Raw genomic sequence first — 21,119 nt, forward strand, 5'->3', positions numbered from 1 at the left:
TGCAGACACATAAGTGAATCCAAAATCTATCAAAAGAACTTCCCAGCTGACCTGTAGATTAGGGAGCAATAATAAATGCCTATTTTTTTAAGCCACTGAATTTTTGGGGTGATTTGTTATGTAGCAATAGCTAACTGAAACACTATACTTTCTACAGAGATTTACTAGGAAAAGCCCATAAAGTCCTTAGCAAGTCCAGCACATGTAGAAAAATATGTCTAGCCTTTGTAGCAAGACTGGTTTTACATCACTGATAAAGACATATAAAAACACATATTGTCATTTGTTTTATGTTCATTTCTCTTTTTTTAAAGATTTTATTTATTTGAGAGAGAGAGAGAGAGAGAGCATGAGCAGGGGCAGGGGCAGAGAGGGAGGGAGAAGCAGACTCCCCCCCTGAGCAGTGAGCCTGACACTACACGGGACTCCATCCCAGGACCCTGAGATCATGACCTGAGCCAAAGGCAGATGTTTAACCAACTGAGCCATGCAGACGCCCTAATGTTCATTTATTTTTCTTAATCAATTTTGGAATTTTTATGGTGTGGTATAAAACTTATTTCTAAAAATAAAACTTGTGATTTACTGTTTACAAGAACTAGAAGGAAAGAAAGCTAGAAAATTATGTGGCATCTCTATAGAAGAAAGAAGGCATGGACCCAGTCAAATAAAAAAACAAAGTCAGAGAGAGAAAACAAGTTGACATGAAAAAGGAAACTGGGAGAGACAAGGACTGACTGCAATGAAACTAAAATTGCAAGAGCATTCCAACAGAAAAATGGACAAAGAGTATGAACAGAGGGACGCCTGGGTGGCTCAGTCAGTTATGCGTCTACCTTCAGCTCAGGTCATGATCCCAGGATCCTGGGATCAAGCCCCACGTCAGGCTCCCTGCTAAGTGGGAAGCCTGCTTCTCCCTCTGCCCCTTCCTCCTGCTTGTGCTCTCTCTCTGTCAAATAAATAAATAAAATCTTTTAAAAAAAAGAATATGAATAGATAATTCATGGAAGAAAAAGTATAAAAAGTCTAAGAGGCTAACAAACAAATGAAAAACATAGGCAAGCTCACTAGTAACCAGAGAAAGAAAAAACAAGAATGAGATATCATTTTTCATATACGAATTTTGCAAAGAATAGTAAATTATACTACTCAATGCTGGCAAGTAGATAATGAGACATCCATTGCTACTAAAGAAGTAAATTAGTTCAGTTGCTCCAAAAAAATGTGTTGGATTGTATTAAGAGCCCTAAAGGAAGTCATAAACTTGACCCAGTTGTTCTGTTTCTAGAAATCAATCTATAGGAAATGATCAGAAATTCAACCAAAGGCTGTATACAGATTATTTATAACCATGCGAACCAAAACCAACTTCAAAATATAACAACAGAGGAATGGCTCAATAGATATGGCACACTGATATAATGGAACATATTACCAACATACAGCAATGTTTGTGAAACATTTTATGACATGGAAACATGCTTATGATAAAAAGCTAAGTGAAAAAAAAAACAAAATTCAAAATTATAATTGTACTAAGGTATCTATTTTGCTCAAAATATATACATAGGAAAAAGGCAGAATAAATATGTAAAAATGCTAACAACTGTTATCTCTAAATGGTCTGAGTGATAGACTTAGAGGACTATATTTTATAATATTTTATCATCTTTATTTTTTAGATTTTTATGTATTTTTCAAAAGGGAGAGAAACAAAATATATCATGACAAAAGAGTAAAAACAGAATGACGATCTTTACTGAGTTCAATGCATACTCTTCGTTTTTGTTTTTCAGCTATTTGATCCCCTGCATCTCCCCTAATAAGGAAGAGTGAGTGTGTAAAACAAACAGTCACTGTACGTGCATATACTAAAGAGTCTGAGGCGCTACAAATCTATTCAAAGTTGCCCTTGCCACCCTCATTTACTCCACTGTACAACACCAGAAGGGCCGGTACTCTCTCGTCCACCTAAGTGCCCACAGCACCTAGCCCACCAGGGAACAGGATCTTTTTTTTTTTTTTAAGATTTTATTTATTTATTTGACAAAGAGAGACAGCGAGAAAGGGAACCCAAGCAAGGGGAGTTGGAGAGGGAGAAGCAGGCTTCCTGCAGAGCAGGGAGCTGGATGCGGGGCTTGATCCCAGGACCCTGGGATCATGACCTGAGCCGAAGGCAGACGCATAACGGCTGAGCCACCCAGGCGCCCCCAGGGAACAGGATCTTGCACAATACAAGACTAGTGAACAAGCGAACACATTATCACCAAGTCTTCTTCAGAATCAATAACTCCTGACTGCTTAAAAAATACAAGTTTTGTACTAAATCTTACAAGAACTTGGCAGAACACAAAGACACGTTTCTCCACTCTTTCGACCTAACATACCACTAAATTGCATGCACAGGGTTATCCACAGCAGTTGCAAGTATTTATACTTTGTATTAGCTGATCCCCTTCCGTAAGTAAACGATAGCATAAGACACCTTCTGAAACCGTAATTAGTATTGTAAATTCATGCATTGTGTCCTATGAATAATTAACGCATGTGATTATTTTCGAGTACTAAACGCCACTTCAGTTGGTAGCATCCTTGAGTACGTTATTCTAGCTCAAAATTCAAGTAGCATTATCTAATGCAGATTCTTCTTATGATAGATAATGATGACATTCTCCATCTTTCTACCTGAGCAATTAAAAAGTTTAATAGTCTTTGATGTGGCTGGTTATCTGAATAATTTTCTAAACAGAAACAATTAAAATCCACTTATTCTATGGTTTGTGCATTCTCGACTATTGTTTCAAACTCTTTGTTTCTGTGGAAACCTGATGAAAACTTAAAGAACTTTAAATCTATAATGAGTCTGCAAAGAGCATTTGTTTTCCTTAATTACCTGGAGTATACAGCTGGATTATACGTAGCACGGTTTCTCTAACAAACTTTGAGGAATAAAGAGCTTGCCTGCTGTCGTCTTTCTCCCACATGCGAACCGGCACAGCGGTCCGCTTCGTTTAACCCTGGTGCCAAGAGTGGGGATTTTCTCAAAGCCACACCAGTGTGCAGTGCACGAGCCTTACTACCGGGCTGCCTTCCGCCCTGCAAGGAGCGGCTGAACCACTTCAGCACACACAAATGAGCTGTCAGCTTGAGTTTCTTTTTTCTCTCCCGGGCTAATGCTTGTTCTGCCACCATTATTTCAGCTCAAGTAGGATGATTATTATTTCAAGCGCTGTCTAGATTATATTGTCCTAAGGGTTACTCTTTATCTCTATAGACTCTTTATAAATTCCTTGTAGTGTTACCCTGATAACTCCTCATTAAACAAGTATGTGTGGCATCCTGCTTTGTGTACACAGAAATGACAGCACCTCATATCTTTAAAAAAAGTACTTTTTAATAGAAAAAAATACTTTAATGGAATTAGGATGCATGGGTTCTTTTCAAAACAAAGAATATCATATGAATTTGTTAATACAACAATGTGCACCAAATCAGTAAAGATAATAGTTAGAAAAACAAAACACTGAAATGTGTGTATTTGTAGAGTACAGAATTTCCCAAGATTGGTAATATGGCCCCTTCCTATGAGACATCTCATTAATATGAAGTCCATAATATCCAACTGGGAAATATCTCACCATTCCAGAAAATACTACTATCTCTTACACATTCTACCTCAGAAGGTGTTCTCTAGGGTGCTGAGGAAAAGTTTTACTGCTTGACTTTTGGAGTCTCAATGGCAGGAGGCTGGTTCTACCTAGTTCTACCCAAAAGATCTATACCAGATTTTTACTAAACTCTGTCCCCTCTATGGCCAAATATAGTACTCTTTTGGGGTTGTGTCATATTTTTAACAGAGTTTGTAGAAACAATGACTAAACAAACAAACAAAAAATCAGTGCGGCAAACCAGAGGGTCCACATTCCGGAGATACCTAATTCTGGAGATTCCAGAACCAGCAACTTTCTTAAAACACAAACCACATCAAATCAGATCTATTAAGTGCCTGCTATATGAAAAGCATTGTGCTGGGTTTATTCCTAGGAATACTTCCAGTTCATTTGGGAAATAGAAACCCCAACAACTGGCACAAAGACATTTGATTTATAGCCTATAGCAGAGAAAACAAAAATGAAAAATGTGGAGGTAAGTTAAAAACACAACATTAGAAGAATATGAAGAAGCAGGAGATCATTAGCATCATCATTATTACTAACAAGCACCACTGAATGTAAGCACCAATACGGCTCCAAGGAAACAACATAAAAACTATAAAAGAATCTCCATTAGATGGTAGGAATTACTGAGATGGATTATACTAACCACGTGGGATTGAGTAAACCAGACTATAATTTGTTAAACGATGAGCTGGCATCTGACTAGGATGGACTGTTCAATTGTTTAGTAGACATCTAAAACTTCAGGGGACTCAAGGGTTGCTTCTTTTGAAAGTGGGATAGACTGGGTTCAACCAGGCCAAAGGGATGAACAATAATGAAAAAATTAGTGTGGCTTAGATCCCTCCACTCAGAAAAACCCTAAATACTTCTGGAATTAGAAAGTCTTGCCCAAGTATTATATTCAGCTCAAGTTTTCAATTTAACTATAGTGTGGGATAGCGAGAAAGCAGCCTAGAGTCTATGAAGAGCAGGCCTGCTGCTTTGGTTTTTAAGGCTGAGGGAAATGAACCTTGACAGCCTCCCTCACAGACCTTGGCTAACCTCGTCCTAGAACCTGGCTTCACCATGAGATTATTCAACCTGGCTAGATCTCCTACTAGTTCTCATGGTATCTAAAATCTCTGACTTAAGGTTACAAGAGGTTTACGCTTTAGATTTTTTAAAGAAGTTTATTTATTTTTTTTAGTAATCTCACAACCCCAAGATCTCACACGGGGCTCGAACTCACAACCCCAAGATCAAGAGTCACATGCTCCACCAACTGAGCCAGCCAGGTGACCTTAAGCTTTAGATTTTATAGGAAGCCATGGGCACACTTTGGATTATGAGGTTTTATTTTTCGTGGCTTCTAAAATTTGTTTAGCTTCAAGCCAACCCTAAGCAAACCAGATTCTAGAAAAATGGGAATTAAATAAGTTAGTTGAACAATGTGTTATATCAAGCATTTAGCATAATAACAGAACCCATATTCATCATATCCAGGAACACAGATAGTATGACACTTTTCAAAAATATTCCATATACAAATGTATGTGAGTGTGTTATAACTATTTTATTGGTTAGGTTTTTTTAAAGGAGTTTTTGGTTAGAAGGTATTTAATGTGATACTCTACTGATTATTAACCTTATATAATTAACCCATAAAAGCATAAAGAATGAGAGAAAACTTATTTCAGCTGCACAAACAGCTAGTTCTTTGAAATGGCTAATCTAGGTTATTAGCAATCTAGCAGACACTGAAAAAAATATTGGTGGGGGAAGAAAAATAGCGCAACTACTACTAGAATTATTTTAACAAACTCATTTATTAAAACAATGCTGTAACAACCCCTTCTAGTTCCCCACTGGCAAAAAAAGATTTTATTAGCTAGTTTAAAACAAATGGAAATTTAAACATTATTATTAATGCCTCAGGCATTATCATATCTGATTGTACAGACTACAGAAGGTAATAAATGTATGTGGCCAAGGCTAAAATATGTTTCCATCCTGTTGTCTATTTTTGAATATAATGATTTTAATAAGAATGTATACAGTAATGATGAAGTAATTAGTAACAACATGATTCTACCAAATTCACTGAAATCAGTAGCTGAAGACTAGCACTTGATCATTAACATAATCAAGCCGTTCCCAGCATCCCCTCGGTAGAGGGCAGTATTTGCTACATCTCTGTTGGTGGAAACCTCTAACTTTGCCTGGCTTTGAGATCCAGAAGAAATTTGAAAGATTACTCCCCAAGGAGGTTCTACCTTTGCTAGGGGTCCTACATGTGCATTTGAAAAGAAAGGTCTATCATCGCAAACTTCTTCCCTTGGAAATCCAAGTAAAGAGGCATTAAAAAGTGACAACACACTATAAAGCAAGGAGAGGCTTTAGAATAGCAGGTAACTTATTTTAAATTTGAGGATGATGACCTCTGAACATGTTACAGTCTTACAAATGCAGAGATTTTGTTATTTTTGTTTTGCTTTTCCTTGTGAGAGTTCATTGGGTCTCCCCAGTCCGCTTAGACTTGGATTTTTGAAAAAGCCTCATCAGAGTTGGAAAAGAAATGGCTATCAGAGAATTATTCTTCCTCCCACTCTTTTGCTTTCCAAATCACAGAAATACGTGGTGAAAAATGATAATTCATATTCTAAAGATATTAAAGTTAATCAGAGCAAGGTTGAATGCTTCTCTGTGCTGCTGGATACACAAAGGGCTGAACCCTTCAAACTGAGTAAGACCAACAGAATTTTTCACTCCACCTTCTTACCAAAAAGACAACCTTGAATGATCTGCTGCCCAAAGTTTTATACAACATTCTCGAGAGGCTTGAACATGAGTCTATCCAATCTGAGCATTTATCCAATCTCTAAATGATTTCTCTGAATCAAGCCTGATAATAAATAGAAAAGCTTACTTATAAAGTGTTTTTTTAAGCTCTATAGCACTAGTTTCATTAAAAAGTGCTTTTCCATTATGCCCCTGCTTAATTATAAGAATCTGTGCAATACAAACTTGTACTGGCAGCAGGGACAGTGCTGAGAAAACCGTCTGCTGGCATCTTTAGGAAGTCCCCGTATGAAAGGTCCAAGTGCCAGAAAGACCTTCACCTCTAACAGATTTTTGGTCTTCTAACTTACTGGACATCTTTCCCAGTTTGAGAAACGGCTGAGAGCTGATTTAATTGTTCAATTTAAGAATCTCGTAGAAGTTTATGACATAGATTTACATATACTAACTTTTCCTTTCAACTTATTCTCTATTTTCTCTTTGCCCTGCTGTAAAAAAAAATCTACACAATTCTATTTGTGAGTGTACATGTAATACCTTTTGGAACCAGGTAAGGTATAAATAAATACATGCCTCAATTATTCTTTTTCTATTTCTTTTTTTTTAGGGGGGGGAGGGGAAGAGGGAAAGGGAGAGAGAGAGAATCTTAAGCAGGCTCCATGCTGGGCTTGATCTCACAACCCTGAGATCATGACTGGAGCTGGAATCAAGAGTCAGATTCTTAACTGACTGAGCCACCTAGGTGCTCCTCTTTTTCTATTTCTTTTTAAAGCTTATTTGTTATTTAGTTTGCTTTTAAATAGGAAGCAAAAGGGCATCCAGGGAAATCAAATGTGAGAACTTCAGATACTAAATAGCAGTGCCTCTTTTAAGTTTGTTAGTTAGCTGACTTTAACTCATACGTGGAATCTAAAAAACAAACAACAGCAAACTCATAGAATAAGAGAACGGATTTGTAGATAGCAGAGGTAGGGAGCTGGAAGGAGAGGAAATGGAGGAAAGCGGCCAAAAGGTACAAACTTTCAGTTATGAGACAGTTACTCTTCTTTTTCTCTATATGAGACAATGGATGTTAACTAAACTTACTGTGGCAATCATTTCACAATATATGTAAATCAAACCATCATGCTGTATGCCTTAAACCTTATAATGGCGATGTATGTCAATTATTTCTCAATAACACTGGGGGAAAATGTATGCAGGATAATTCTTTTTATCTTCATGTAAATGTGAATAATAATTTACAATTTACAGAGGTTTTCCATGTATATTAAGGCTGGAAAACAGTAAGATTAGATTATTAAGAGCAGAAGCTTGTTACATACGTCTACTAAGACCTTCTACAAATTAATTTCCAAATCCTGAGATGTTACCAATCTAGTAAATAACTTCCATTTTAAAAAAAGTCTTCAAGTGGGAGCCTGGGTGGCTCAGTCAGTTAAGCATCTGCCTTCGGCTCAGGTTATGATCCCAGGATCCTGGGATCGAGCCCCATGTCGGGCTTCCTCTCCTCCCTGCTTGTGCTCTCTTTTGTTCTGTGTGTCTCAAATAAATAAAATCTTTAAAAAAAATTCTTCAAGAAAATGGTGGGAAATTTTAGTTGTTTCTAATATAACTGATTCAAGCTATACTAGGACCCTGACTCTGTTTCCTTCCGCTAAATCCCACGATAAGGTTTTCCAATCCCATCCACACCCCTCATCTTTTCCATTGTCAATGTCAGTTCAGGTGGTTTCATTGACTCCTTTCAACTTCAGACTAACACATCTCTATAAATGACTTCCAGATCTGGATTAGATTCCCAGTTGTTTGTAAGTACCCGTCTCCTGCCTCAGGTATCTGTTACAGGTCCTGCCATTCCTCTGGTCACCCAAACTGAAAACATCAGAGCCCTAGATGGCTTGTCTGGTCCTGGGACCTCTCTACATCCAATCTTACAGATTTCCCTCATGTTCATCTTGTTCTTTCCAATCTATCATGTTTACCTGTTTTAGGGGGCGAACTGGGAGCAGAGATTCAGTCCATGCTCTGTTTGCCAAGCCATGGACCCTGGGAAGGAGCAGCATCCAGCTAGAGGAAGGACCACATAAAGGCATGATTTGCTCACTTAGCTCCATGCCCATCTTGGGGAGCTTTATCTAGTGCACACAAAAGCTCCACATATGGTAGCAGCAGTGCCAATCTTACAACTCTGCCAGATTATCCAATACAGATCTGTTAAAAAAGAATGACTAGTTTGTTTTACGTTGATGAAGGTTCTATTCAAACCCTACCACCTGATACGCAAGCCCCTTTAATATTGACTTCAACCCATCATTCCTGCCTGAGAGCATACCACTCTCCTACATACAATCTAAATTCCAGCCATGACCCTTAAATCCTTTGGAAAAAGAATTATGGATTGTTGGGTGTTTTTCCTTGTCAGCGTTTAAAGATGATATTACACTGTTTTCAGGTGTTCACTGCTTCTGATGAGAGGTCTTTAATCATACTACTGTTCCCTGTCTGCATCTTTGGTTTTCAACAGTTTGACTAAGAAATGCCTAGAAGTGATTTTCTTTGTATCTGTTAGGGGTTTGTTGAGCTTCTGGGATCTGTAAATTCATATCTTATCTTAATGGCTGAAAAACTTCAGCCATTACTTCTCCAAAAATATTTTCTACCTCATTCTCTCTTTTCCTTCTAGGACTCCAGTGATATAGTTTGATTTTTGATATGGTTTCTTATGCCATGAGGCTTTGCTTCCCGCCCCCCCCCTCCATTTTTCAGATTGCTGCATAATTTCTATTGATCTATATTCAAGTTCACTGACTCTCCTGTTTTCTGCAATTTGTTATTAAGTACTCACAATAAACTTCAAAATGTTTAGGTCTAGAATTCTCAATTTTTAGTTTTAGAATTTCCATTCGGTTCTTTTTTATGGTTTTCATTTCTCTGCTAAGATTTCCTATTTGTTTATTATCAGCATATTTTCCTTTATATCATTGAGTATAGATATAAAAGCTACTTTAAAATCCTTGCCTCTAATTCCAACATTTGTATTGTCTCAGGGTCAGTTTCTGTTTTCATTGCTCTTTTAAAAGTGAATCAGATTTTCCTGTGTCTGCATACATCTAGCAATTTTGGACTGTATTTTAGATATTGTGACTGATATATTGTTGGAGACTTGGAATTCTTTTATACTCCACCAAAATATATTGATTTTCTGTTGTTGCTATTTCAGCAGGTAATTAACTTGGCTAGTCTCAAACTCCAAACTCTGTCTCCTCTGTGACGGGCAGCAACTGAAATCTCTGTTCAGTATTTTTAGTCTTAGTTGTACATGTGTAGTTCACAGGTTAGCCCAAGATTTGGGCAGTCTCTGTGAAGAGTTTTGGGCTCTTCCTCTGTGGTTCTCTCCTTTCCACAATGTTCTTATTTTCCAGCTGCTATAGTCATTCTCTTCTCATTCCTCAGGCCAGGAATATTGCAGGTTTCTACTAAGTTTTAGATGTTCCATATGAGAACAACTGTGATTTGTCCTCCAGCAAAAAAACTATAAAAACAAGAAATTCACCAGTGTCAATCCTTTCTTCCAGTATGGCCTGTGCTCCACTTTCTCCCTGATGTTGGTTGCTGAACAGTGCCTTCCAGAGTTATTTCTTAGATTTTGCCCAGAGTTGCAGTTATGATCTAAAGGTGGGTTGGGGACACCTTAGTGGCTCAGCTGGTTAAGCATCCAACTCTTGATCTCAGCTCAGGTCCTGATCTCAGGGTCATGAGGTCAAGCCCCATGTTGGGCTCCATGCTGGGCATGAGGCCTACTTAAAAAATAATAAATAAAACTGGGTTGGTCAAATAGGTGCTACTCTATCATTAATGGAAGTAGAACCCTCTTGAGTCTTTAATTCTCTGAATATACTCTGTAATTTCCTACTTCCATGTTTTTCATAATAACACAAAACCCCAGAGGAGGAAAAGATCAAAGGTTGCCCTCACGATCCCCCATTCTTAGGAACTACCAAACAGCCACCATAACACTCTCCCCCACCAGCAGAATCTTCAACCTTCCAGCCTTTAAGGCCTAGTTCCTCTTTAATTACCCAAAGCATTCTGCTCATACTGATCCTGCAGTACTAATTAAAATCTACCTCACATTCTAGTGATCTAGGTACTGATGATGTTTTCTCTTCTAAATTAAGACTGTATGAGAGACTAATTCTTATTCATCTTGGTACTCCCTGTAGCACCTAGAATGATGCCAGCCTTCCATTAAGTACTCAGGAAATATCTGTTGAATGACTAGAAAGAAGTACCATAAAATATAAAAAGAATAGGGCTCTCTCTGTTACCTTGCATAAAAGGTAACAAACAATTATCTAGCATGTTGGTTTATTTAACCCAAGTTTTCCTTCTTGAAAGGAAGGCATATGCAAGAGGAAATACTATTTGCTGACCCAATGGAACATGGTGGTGAAAGTTACCAACTTTCCTAAAGTATACTGCCCCATTAATCATCCTATTACTTTATGTACCATGGTCCTGCTCAATCTAAAATGACTTTCTGTGGATCATGGTAAAAAGTCTAAATTTCTCTGCCGGGTTTTTATGGATGATCTGAGATTTTCATTCTTATTTCCCTTTATTCTCCAACATGTACTCTGCTCTCGCTAGGCAAGTATCTTCTGTTCCTCCTGAAACATTCAGTGCTTGGCTTCAGATCATGGTTGAAATACCTTCACTCTGCTCATCTAAATTTTATTCACCTATCAAGGTCAAGATCAATTTCCTCCTTAAATCTCATGTCTCCTCAGAGTCTTCCCAATCCCTACTATCTTACTTTTAACTTCTGATGTACTTATTATATGTACTAATGAGCACAACTCCTCAAAATAGACTGTTACAGCTCAAACAAAAGAAAGAAGGTAGTTGATCACATCCCACATTTTGCAGATGAGGTACTTGGACCCAAAGAGGTTAAGTGATCTGTCCAAGGCCATTCAGCTACATAGTATCTGGATAAGGATTGGAATTCCTATCTCTTGATTCATTTGGAGCTCTTTCCACTCTACAACACTAATATGTTATTTCCTTTACTAAATTGTAAACTCTTTGAAAGAAACTTTTTATACTTCTTTTATATTCTTCATAACATAGTGGCATACCAGTATGGAAGCACTTAAGGAATAGTTGCTGGCCACTGAATCAGGGTAACAATCTTGGGAAAGGGGGATTCTACCCACATATATTTCTTGATTAACAATAAAAGATAAAAGAGCTAAGTAACATTTGATCCCAAAATACACAGAAATCTTACAATTTTTTTAAAGAAATCTTTTTTTAAAAGATTTTATTTACTTATTTGAGAGAAAGACAGTGAGACAGCACAAGCAGGACGAAGGGCAGAGGGAGAAGCAGACTCCCTGCTGAGCAGGGAGCCCGATGTGGGGCTTGATTCTGGGACTCCAGGATTATGACCTGACCTGAAGGCAGATGCCACCCAGGTGCCCTGATCCTACAATTTTTTGATACTCTAACTCATTTCTAGTTTTTTCCAAAATCTTTGCCTGACTTAATATCTTCACCAAGTTATTTTAAGAAACAATAGTGTATTCTAACAATTCTCAAACTTTTTTCTATAAAATACATTTCAAAGTTATAATATATCTAATGGCATATATCTTATTAAATATCAAATTAGCAATGTACTAAGGAATCACTAATTCTGAGTCAACTGATCTAATCCAGGGAAAGGTACTATGGAGTATATCAAATAATGTATCTTGTAGTGGGAAACAGAAAAACCTGAAAATTAAAAATCAATTACTTGATATATAAAACTTTTTGTTTTAAAAAAAAAAAAGAGCCGGGGTGCCTGGGTGGCACAGCGGTTAAGCGCCTGCCTTCGGCTCAGGGCGTGATCCCGGCGTTATGGGATCAAGCCCCACATCAGTCTCTTCAGCTATGAGCCTGCTTCTTCTTCTCCCACTCCTCCTGCTTGTGTTCCCTCTCTCGCTGGCTGTCTCTATCTCTGTCGAATAAATAAATAAAATCTTTAAAAAAAAAAAGAAAGAAAAAAAAAAGAGGCAACTGGTAGGTAAGCATTAGAAAACTCACCAGTGTTCAAACTTTAAAAAAATAAAAACAAGTACCTTTAAATTACCTATAAAGTGTTTTACAGTCTTATTAATTGGTTGATCTGTATTTCCTCAACACTTTACCAATGTTTCATTGTACAGATCTTCTGTTTTTGAGAAATATTCTTTTTATTGTCCTCATTTTGTTGGGGGAGAAACTGAGGCACTGAAATGTTGAGTTACTTTCCCAAGATCACATAGCTAGTAGGTGGCAAAGACAGAGCTTGAACTCCTTGGTACTCTGGGAATCAGATTCTGTAGTTTAGGGTTATGATATATTTACTATTAAATCCAAGTCAGATCACTTTAAAATTAAAAACAAGTTCTAATTTTAAAAAGCTAATAACCACTCTAATTTTTAAAATTTTAATTCATACTTCTTAATCATGGAGCAGGTAAATGACATATTCCTCTCAAAGACCAAAGGAAATATTAAATATTAGTTTGTCATACTTTCTTACAGAAGTGATCTTAAAGGGAACATGGGGACTTGTGTCTACTACTAAACAATAATTCTACTCCTAAGACAGAGAACATATTGAAGGTGTACAGTTCTCAGCACATGCATTTGTCCCTCGAGACACTCTGGGAATCCCTAGGGGCTTTCTCTCCATTACAGGGACCAGACACATTTTCATAGAAAATGAAAGCCAGCTTTCTCCCTCAGAGAAGCTTCAGGCAGCTGAGTCTAAGTCATCAAAGGTTTGCAGGGTTTAAAACCTACAGCCACACACTGCGTCACCTGAGGAGCTGTTCTTGCTCTGGTGTGGGAACAGAAGGTAAGCAAGACTGCTCGGCTTCACAATGTGCCCTGTAATAGAAAACTTGTCATGTGAAGAAAATAGGAAAGTGTTCTCTCAAGCCAGTTTTTCTTCATTCCTTGTGATGCTTCTCCCCCCACTCCCCACCTTTACATCATGAAATGGCCATATTCCAAGCCGTTATAGTTTTCAAATTTCTAATCCAGCCTTCTATTTTATGGGCATTTCTGTAAAGGTCTTTTTTCTTTTTCCTTTTAAACCAGCAAAATACAAAAAAACATTAACAGCTTATAACCCAATATACAGTTATTTCCTTGGAAGATAAAAATCGCCATCTACAGTTAGTAAAAACTGATCCTTCAATTCAACCTCCAATCTTGCTTTATCTTGAAAAATGCAAATAACACATAAAAATGTCATTTTAGCTTAACAAAAATAACAAAACTATGAACTAAATTCCTAGAATAAATAAATAATGAACAAATCACTATTTATTTTCAGCATAACCTGATAAAATCGGTTCAACTACACCGAAAAATATTTTAACAAAAATATTTAAGGATTTCATCAGGTTTTTCAAAGTCTTCTTTTAATTAATAAATATTTCAATTATTTTCTTTTAAAGCTTTTATGGTGTCATTATCCTTCACTTTTTTTTCCTTCATCAAGTCGGCCAATCTTCATTTCTCAGTGGCTTTGCACAGATAGGTTTACTTTTTTATCTATATCGTTATGGTGGGATGTTTCCTACATCAGACAAACACTGAATGACTGGCCAAAGACTTTGCTAGTATTAAGCTGTGAGAGATGTTTGAGGAAGGGCTACATTTTTAAGTGGTCAGTTCATCTGTGACTATTGTCTTGTTATGATAATTTTGCATTTTTTTTTTAAGAGAAAGAGTGCACATGTGTGCATAGGGGGAGGAGGGGCAGAGGGAAAGGGAGAGAGAGAATGTTAAGCAGGCTCCACGCCCACGGCGGAGCCCGATGTGGCACGTGATCTTGGGACCCTGAGATCATGACCTGAGCCGAAATCAAGAGTCGGAGGCTTAACCGACTGAGGCACCCAGGCGCTCGAATAATTTTGCATTTCTTTTCAACCTTGTAAGGGTGGCAATTCAGATACTGAATACTTGCATGAAGAGGACTCTTGAAATCATTCAGTTTTAGATGTAACCTCAAATTTTTTTTTTTAAAGATTTTATTTATTTATTCGGCAGAGATAGAGACAGCCAGCGAGAGAGGGAACACAAGCAGGGGGAGTGGGAGAGGAAGAAGCAGGCTCATAGCGGAGGAGCCTGATGTGGGGCTCGATCCCACAACACCAGGATCACGCCCTGAGCCGAAGGCAGATGCTTAACCGCTGTGCCACCCAGGCGCCCCATAACCTCAAATTCTTAATTATAATGATCCTTTGAGTCAGGCTAAATAGTTCAGTAAACAAAAACCATTCAGGGCGCCTGGGTGGCTCAGTCAGTTAAGCATCTGCCTTCAGCTCAGATCGTGATCCCAGGGTCCTGGGATCGAGTCCTGCATCAGGCTCCCTGCTCAGCAGGGAGTCTGGTTTTCCCTCTACCCCTCCCCCTGCTCATGATCTCCCCCTCCACCCCATAAATAAATAAAATCTTTAAAAAAAACAAACAAACCAAAGAAAACAAAAAGAAACCATTCAGTAAAGAAAAAACCACATCTAACCCCAAGTGAAAAAGCAGGCATCTGGTATGTCTGGGACAGTCCCAGCTTTAGATGTCATAGTTTTCTGGGAGGCTCTTGAAGATTGAGATTCACCCAACCACCACACCTGACACCACCACGAAACAAAACCTTTGGCAAAGAGTGAATGGGTTGACGGTCTATAAAGATTATTTTTGAGCCATGGCCCCTTCCAAGAAAAAATGATATATTTCTAGATTTATAGATTAGGTAGAAATTTGTCTTATTAGTGCCATCATATATAAAAGAAGGTTTTGACTTTAAGCCATCGATGTATGCCATAAGTAAAACTAAAAAAGTCCAAATCATTCCCGTCTTCTCACACCTCTCTCCCTCCCTGCTCCAAGGTTAATATCTAGTTTCTTGGTATCTCTAGGATTCTCTTTCTCTGAAAGTCTACAATTCAGTACTGTCATGCCCAGAAAAGCAGACCCAATTAGGAGAGCCCATAGCACCTGCATAATAATAAAGTACACATTGCCATGTATCAATCATTATTCTAGGCACTTTTTATGTATTAACTCATCTAATATTTACAATAGGTAGACACTATAATTGTGCCCATTTTATAGGTGGAGAAATTGAGGCACTGAGATGTTAAGTTACTTTCACAAGACCATATGGTTAGCAAGTGGCAGAACCAGGGCTTGAACTCCTTGGTAGTCTGGGAATCAGATTCTATGCTCTTAATCACTACAATCTATCTGAAAATGTTCTGGACAAGTTGCATCAAATCTTCAATTCTGGTTCTACCATGAAATACAATCAGATACTTTGTGAGTTCCCATATCTGAGCTAACCTTTGAGCTTTTTATGAAGCATGAGAGCCCCCTCTGTGCTGAGACCCTTAGTACAGAACTGTCCAACTCATGTGTCCTGGCATATCCACACTATCCAGTAGCTATGCTACTGACCCCTGCGTCCTCCTGTAAGCTGGAAGGACCTATACCTTCAGGCTAGTGACCTTAAGCCTTAGGTGGCCTTATTCCTTTACTGTTTAATAAAAATACTATCATTTTCTCTCCCTGTCATGATATGAAAAAGGTTGGGAAGCCCTGTTTTAGGGAACTGTGAAAGGGTAAAGGAGAATATACTTGGGTGGTCTTTGCTCCCTGTCGTCCTTGTCAATCCCTCCCTATCAGAACTATAGTATGGGAAAGTGAGGCAGATTCATCTCTGAGGACATTACTTGAGCTTTTAGGTTTCCTTGACATAGTTACTTGGCTCAAGTAGAGGGCAGTGAAGTCAGAAATACTGTTACTTAAGTCAGTGGCTCTCAAAATACAGTTCTTAGATCTCTAGGGGGCTCTGAGACCCTCTCGGGGTCCCTGAGGTCAACACTTTCTATAATAATATCAGGACACTATTTACCTTTTTCACTGTGGTGACATTTGCAGTAATGGTGCAAAAGCAATGGTGGGTAAAACTACTGGCACTTAAGCATAAATCAAAGCAAGAGCACCAAACCATATTGTATTCTTCACTGCCCATGTATCCACAGTAAAAAAAAAAATTAAAAATAAATCCAGTTCTACTTAAGAACATCCTTAGAGAATCAGTAAATAGGATTTTGTTAAATCTCAACCCCTGAGAATACATCTTTTTATTATTCTTTGTGGTGAAGGAAGCACACATAAAGTACTTCTGCTATACACCAAATATAATGGCTGTCTTGAGGAAAAGCACTTGTGTGGTTGAGTTGCTAGCTGAACTAGCCACTTTTATCATGGAACATCATTTTTATTTGAAAGACTGAACTGCAGGCAAACTATGGTAATTCTGACGAGGCTGATATTTTCTTACAATGTTCCACAGACAGTTTCTTGAAAATGAACCTGTCACTTCAAGGAAAACAACTAAAAGTAATTTGTTGCCAGCCAGTGATAAGATCTGAGCAACCAAGTGAAAATTAGAACATTGGATAACTTGTTGCTGCCACCATGAACTTGACAGCTTTCCATTTCTTAAACATTTTTTTCTGATGAGACTGATGCTTTGATATTGTGTAAATTAATTATGTGTCAACATCTGGAAGATCTATGTAACTCAGTCAACCAATATTTACCAATAACACTGCATTCATTCTCTTACAAAATCACATATGACAAAAGATCCATTTGAAGTTCAAGAAGGAGGGGCACCTGGGTGGCTCAGTTGGTTAATGTCTGCCTTCAGCTCAGGTCATGATCTCGGGGTCCTGGGATCAAGCCCTGTGTTGGGCTCCCTGCCTCTGCCCCTCCCCCTGCTCACACTTTCTCTCTCAAATAAATAAAATAAAGCATCTTTAAAAGAAAAATAAAATTCAAGAAGGATTAATGGATTTTAATAAAATAGTATGTCAAAAATACACTGATACTGTCTTAGATTCTACATTGTAACTAACATTTTAAAATCTACTTCTTGTCAAGTTTTTTAAAAAAATATAAAGACTTTTTCAGAATAGTTTTAAGGTTTACAGAAAAATTGAAAAAGATAGTACAGAGTTTTCATAGTACAGAGTCTTCAGAATAGTTTTAAGGTTTACAGAAAAATTGAAAAGGATAGTACAGAGTTTTCATACACTTTCATACACTTCCAAATCCAGTTACTCTTTTCCCCCTTTTCCCAAACTGTGTTCTTTGGAAGGAAGCTCTTGTTGAATTTTCATGTAGCATCAAAAAAGAGAGTCCATAATTATCTGATAAGGCTATTAAAATATTTTTCCCATTTCCATCTACGTATCTGTATGAGACCAGATTTTCTTATATGCTTTAACCAAAACAATCTTTCATAATAGATTGACTGCAAAAGCAGATATGAGGATGCCCCTCGCTTCTATTAAGCCAGATACTAAAGAGCTTTGCAAAAAATATAATATAATCTTATTCTTCTTACTACATTATTTTCACTTTGGAAAATATTTTTCATAAAAGTGATATTTACGCTAATTTGATGGGTTGAATATAATGGGTTTATCACTGTTATTTTAAATCGATTATAAATACTTCAAAATTTTGTTTTAATTTCTAATACATAGAGTAAATATTAAGAGAGATAACCCATATAAACAAAAGCTCTTTGGGTTCCTCAATAATTTTTAAGAGTGTAAAGGGGTCCTGAAAGCGAACAGTTTGAGAACCTCTTGCTTTAGGGTTAAGCTTTTGTAGATCAAAAATGAAAGAACCCTGTTCAAAGGAAGTGAGCCAAAACTGAATTCTAAAGGCTTAATGAGTAAACTGACTATACCTAAATTTTCCTTATTGAAAAATGTAATTTTTACACCTGCAGAAAATTGTTTCCTCAACTGATAACTGTGCTCACAAGTAACTATTTGCAGGAGTAGTTTGTTATTTGTGTCTTAAAAATAATGACAGGTAGCCAGGTGTGTTTGTAAAAAGTCTAAGCAGAGAAATATATCAGTTGATGCATATGCATGGGTATACACTGTTCACTGTCAACTTCTTGTTTATTAGCTTTTTTCTTCTTTGGTTTTTAGTATTCAAGGAATGGAGATCCATCAGATACATGTTTTGGCCTTCATCTATCTATTAATCTTGATTATATCAAATTAGTTTGCATGTGTTTAGACTTATAACTGTACCTAACAGTATCTCTTGGGGAGTTGTTAAAAAACATTTCACTTCTCTATTTCTATTTTATGCTTTATTTCATTTCACATATTCCAAATGAAACCACTGGTTGGGAACGTCTTCTGGTTTGTGTCCCATGCTTGGTACACTCTCAGTAAATACTAAAGGATGAATAGCTTTTATCTCTACTATTTGGCCAAGAGTCAAGGCTGATGGTGTTTGGATGCCAACAGTGGTGATTAGCATCAGGGAATAAGGGCATTAATCACCAGAACTGAGGCAGCCCAGGAATCTCTCTGGCCCTTTACCTTCCCAGCAGCAAAACCATTCCTGCAGCATTGCTGATTTGTGTGTGCCGTTTCCCAAATATGCTGAGCTTGAGCAATGCCATGTCCAAATAAGGCAGGCAGCCAGCCTGGCTAAAGCATAGGGGACAGGTATGGTAGAAGTGAGATTACAAAGAGTTTAATACAGAATGGGTCAGATCCTTATAGGGAGGATGTGAATCCAATGTCAAAAATTATCCCTAAGGGGCACCTGGGTGGCTCAGTTGGTTAAACAGCTGCCTTCGGCTCAGGACATGATCCCGGGGTCCTGGAATCGAGCCCCACATCGGGGTCCTTACTCAGTGGGGAGACTGCTTCTTCTTCTCCCTGTGCCTGCCATTCTGCCTACTTGTGTAAGCTCAAGCACGGTCTCCCTCTGTCAAATTAAAAAAACAAAATCTAAAAAATTATCCCTAAGTCTTTTTGTCCTCTCTTTCTCTCCTCACATTCCTCATCAATCCTTAAGTTAAACAGTCATAATCTTGGTGTTGAAAGGCATCTTGAAAGTTCCACCTGTTCAACCAATCCTGAATCCTCCCTACAAACTTTAGTCCTTTAGCTGCCTTGCAATGCCAATTGGCAGGATGTGGTTGAATGTGTGAGAAGGAATTTAGGACACATGCAGTTAAACGTAAAATTTCAACAGACATACCTGGACCTAGCTTGTTTCACATGGGCCCTGAGAATTATATAAAAAGGGTGGAAGAGAATCTTGTGATTGACCTATACCATAATTTGATTTAAAAAGGTAAGATGTACACTAATAACCTTTTATCTGAATTTATTTAATTGTTCTGGAACTTTGTAAATAAAAGAAAAAGAATTCTCTGCAATAATCTTCTTCCCTACCACCTCCCCAGAGTAGAATATGAAGATTTGGGTCCCTGAGTAGTGGATTTTCCTGGCACTAAGTGTCTCCTGAAATAATGAACACATAAAAAATACAAATACTCAGTGTCTGCTCCAAGAGACCATATTTACCCTTCCCCTTTCCTCACTAGGTCCCCTTCTGTGGAATAAAGAGGAGCTTCATCTTTTCAATATACAATATTTTTCTCAAGTTTACTTCTCTAGCAAAGTAAGTAAAGCTTATAAGGAAGCCTTAGTAGAATTTTGTCTAGAGAGAATAGGTTATTAGGACCTCGATGAAACTGACCCCATAGAAGTGTGCAGGGTCCATATTACCCAGGATGACTTTCCCTACCACCATGGACGATATTTTCGCCCTGTCAGAGGATCTTACTTGATCTTAAACCTTATTGATTTGAAGTGCTTTATTTCTCTAATAACAACTACAGACTAGATTCATCTCTCTGGTTTAAAAATTACAAATTTACACTGGTTAGAAGTAACTAAGTCATTAGCTTTTGAGAAAAGTACTCACAAAATGGCTGGCAGTTATAAATAAAGACTTTCTCTTCCCCCTCACTGAAAAACAATTCTTTTTTAGTTATCTTAAAACTTAAGATAAGTCAGAGACCACTTACAGGACAATTGAGAAATCATGCTTAAAGTTATGTATAATTTGGATTTGTTTTTCTCAAGATTTATAGTCAATAAATATATTGAATATCCACTGAGTAATGAGAATTCCAGAGCCTTTAAAAGACAGAATTTATATCAATAATGAATCTGCAATCAAGGTCTTTCTCATTTATATGAATGTGTGTGTTACATACATTTTTTCTCTGTTGAATATATTATTATATTAGATCTCACAGTTATAGAAATTCACTTTCTTTGTCACCCAAATAGATCAGAAATGGCAATCACAGGTGGGCAATGAGAACAAGGGCTAAGAATTATCTCACGTCATATGTCCTTGCATCATGGTAGTATCACCTCATGTTTCTTGCCCCGCATACCAACCTTACCTCAACTTAAGAAAACATAATTCTCTTACGTTTGACTTTCACAAAAATCCCTAAAACTGGTTTCTGTTTTGCTTCCAGCAACAGTTGCTAGTTCTCTCTGTATTTCCAATTTTGTTTTAGCACCCTTCTAAGCGCAAATTTTGAGCCAACGTCTATAAAAGGCGCATGACATATACGGATGAGTATTTCCCTTCATAAGACCATTAAATCAGTTCCGACTCTGTGAACTGTATTTTAAAATCTGAAACAGGCAGAGAGGAAAATTTGAAGTATTTTAACATGTGAAAAGGCCAACGAGTCTG

The 21,119-nt window shown here is 37.5% G+C and overlaps 1 protein-coding gene across 5 annotated transcripts in view; it reads right to left on the reverse strand.

Annotated features, from left to right (window-relative positions):
* Positions 1–21,119, reverse strand: part of AFG1L (AFG1 like ATPase) — a 231,204-nt gene that overhangs the window by 14,743 nt on the left and 195,342 nt on the right. The window lies entirely within an intron of this gene.

The sequence above is a fragment of the Ursus arctos genome, unplaced genomic scaffold, assembly GCF_023065955.2.
Source record: "Ursus arctos isolate Adak ecotype North America unplaced genomic scaffold, UrsArc2.0 scaffold_13, whole genome shotgun sequence".
Lineage (NCBI taxonomy): Eukaryota > Metazoa > Chordata > Mammalia > Carnivora > Ursidae > Ursus > Ursus arctos.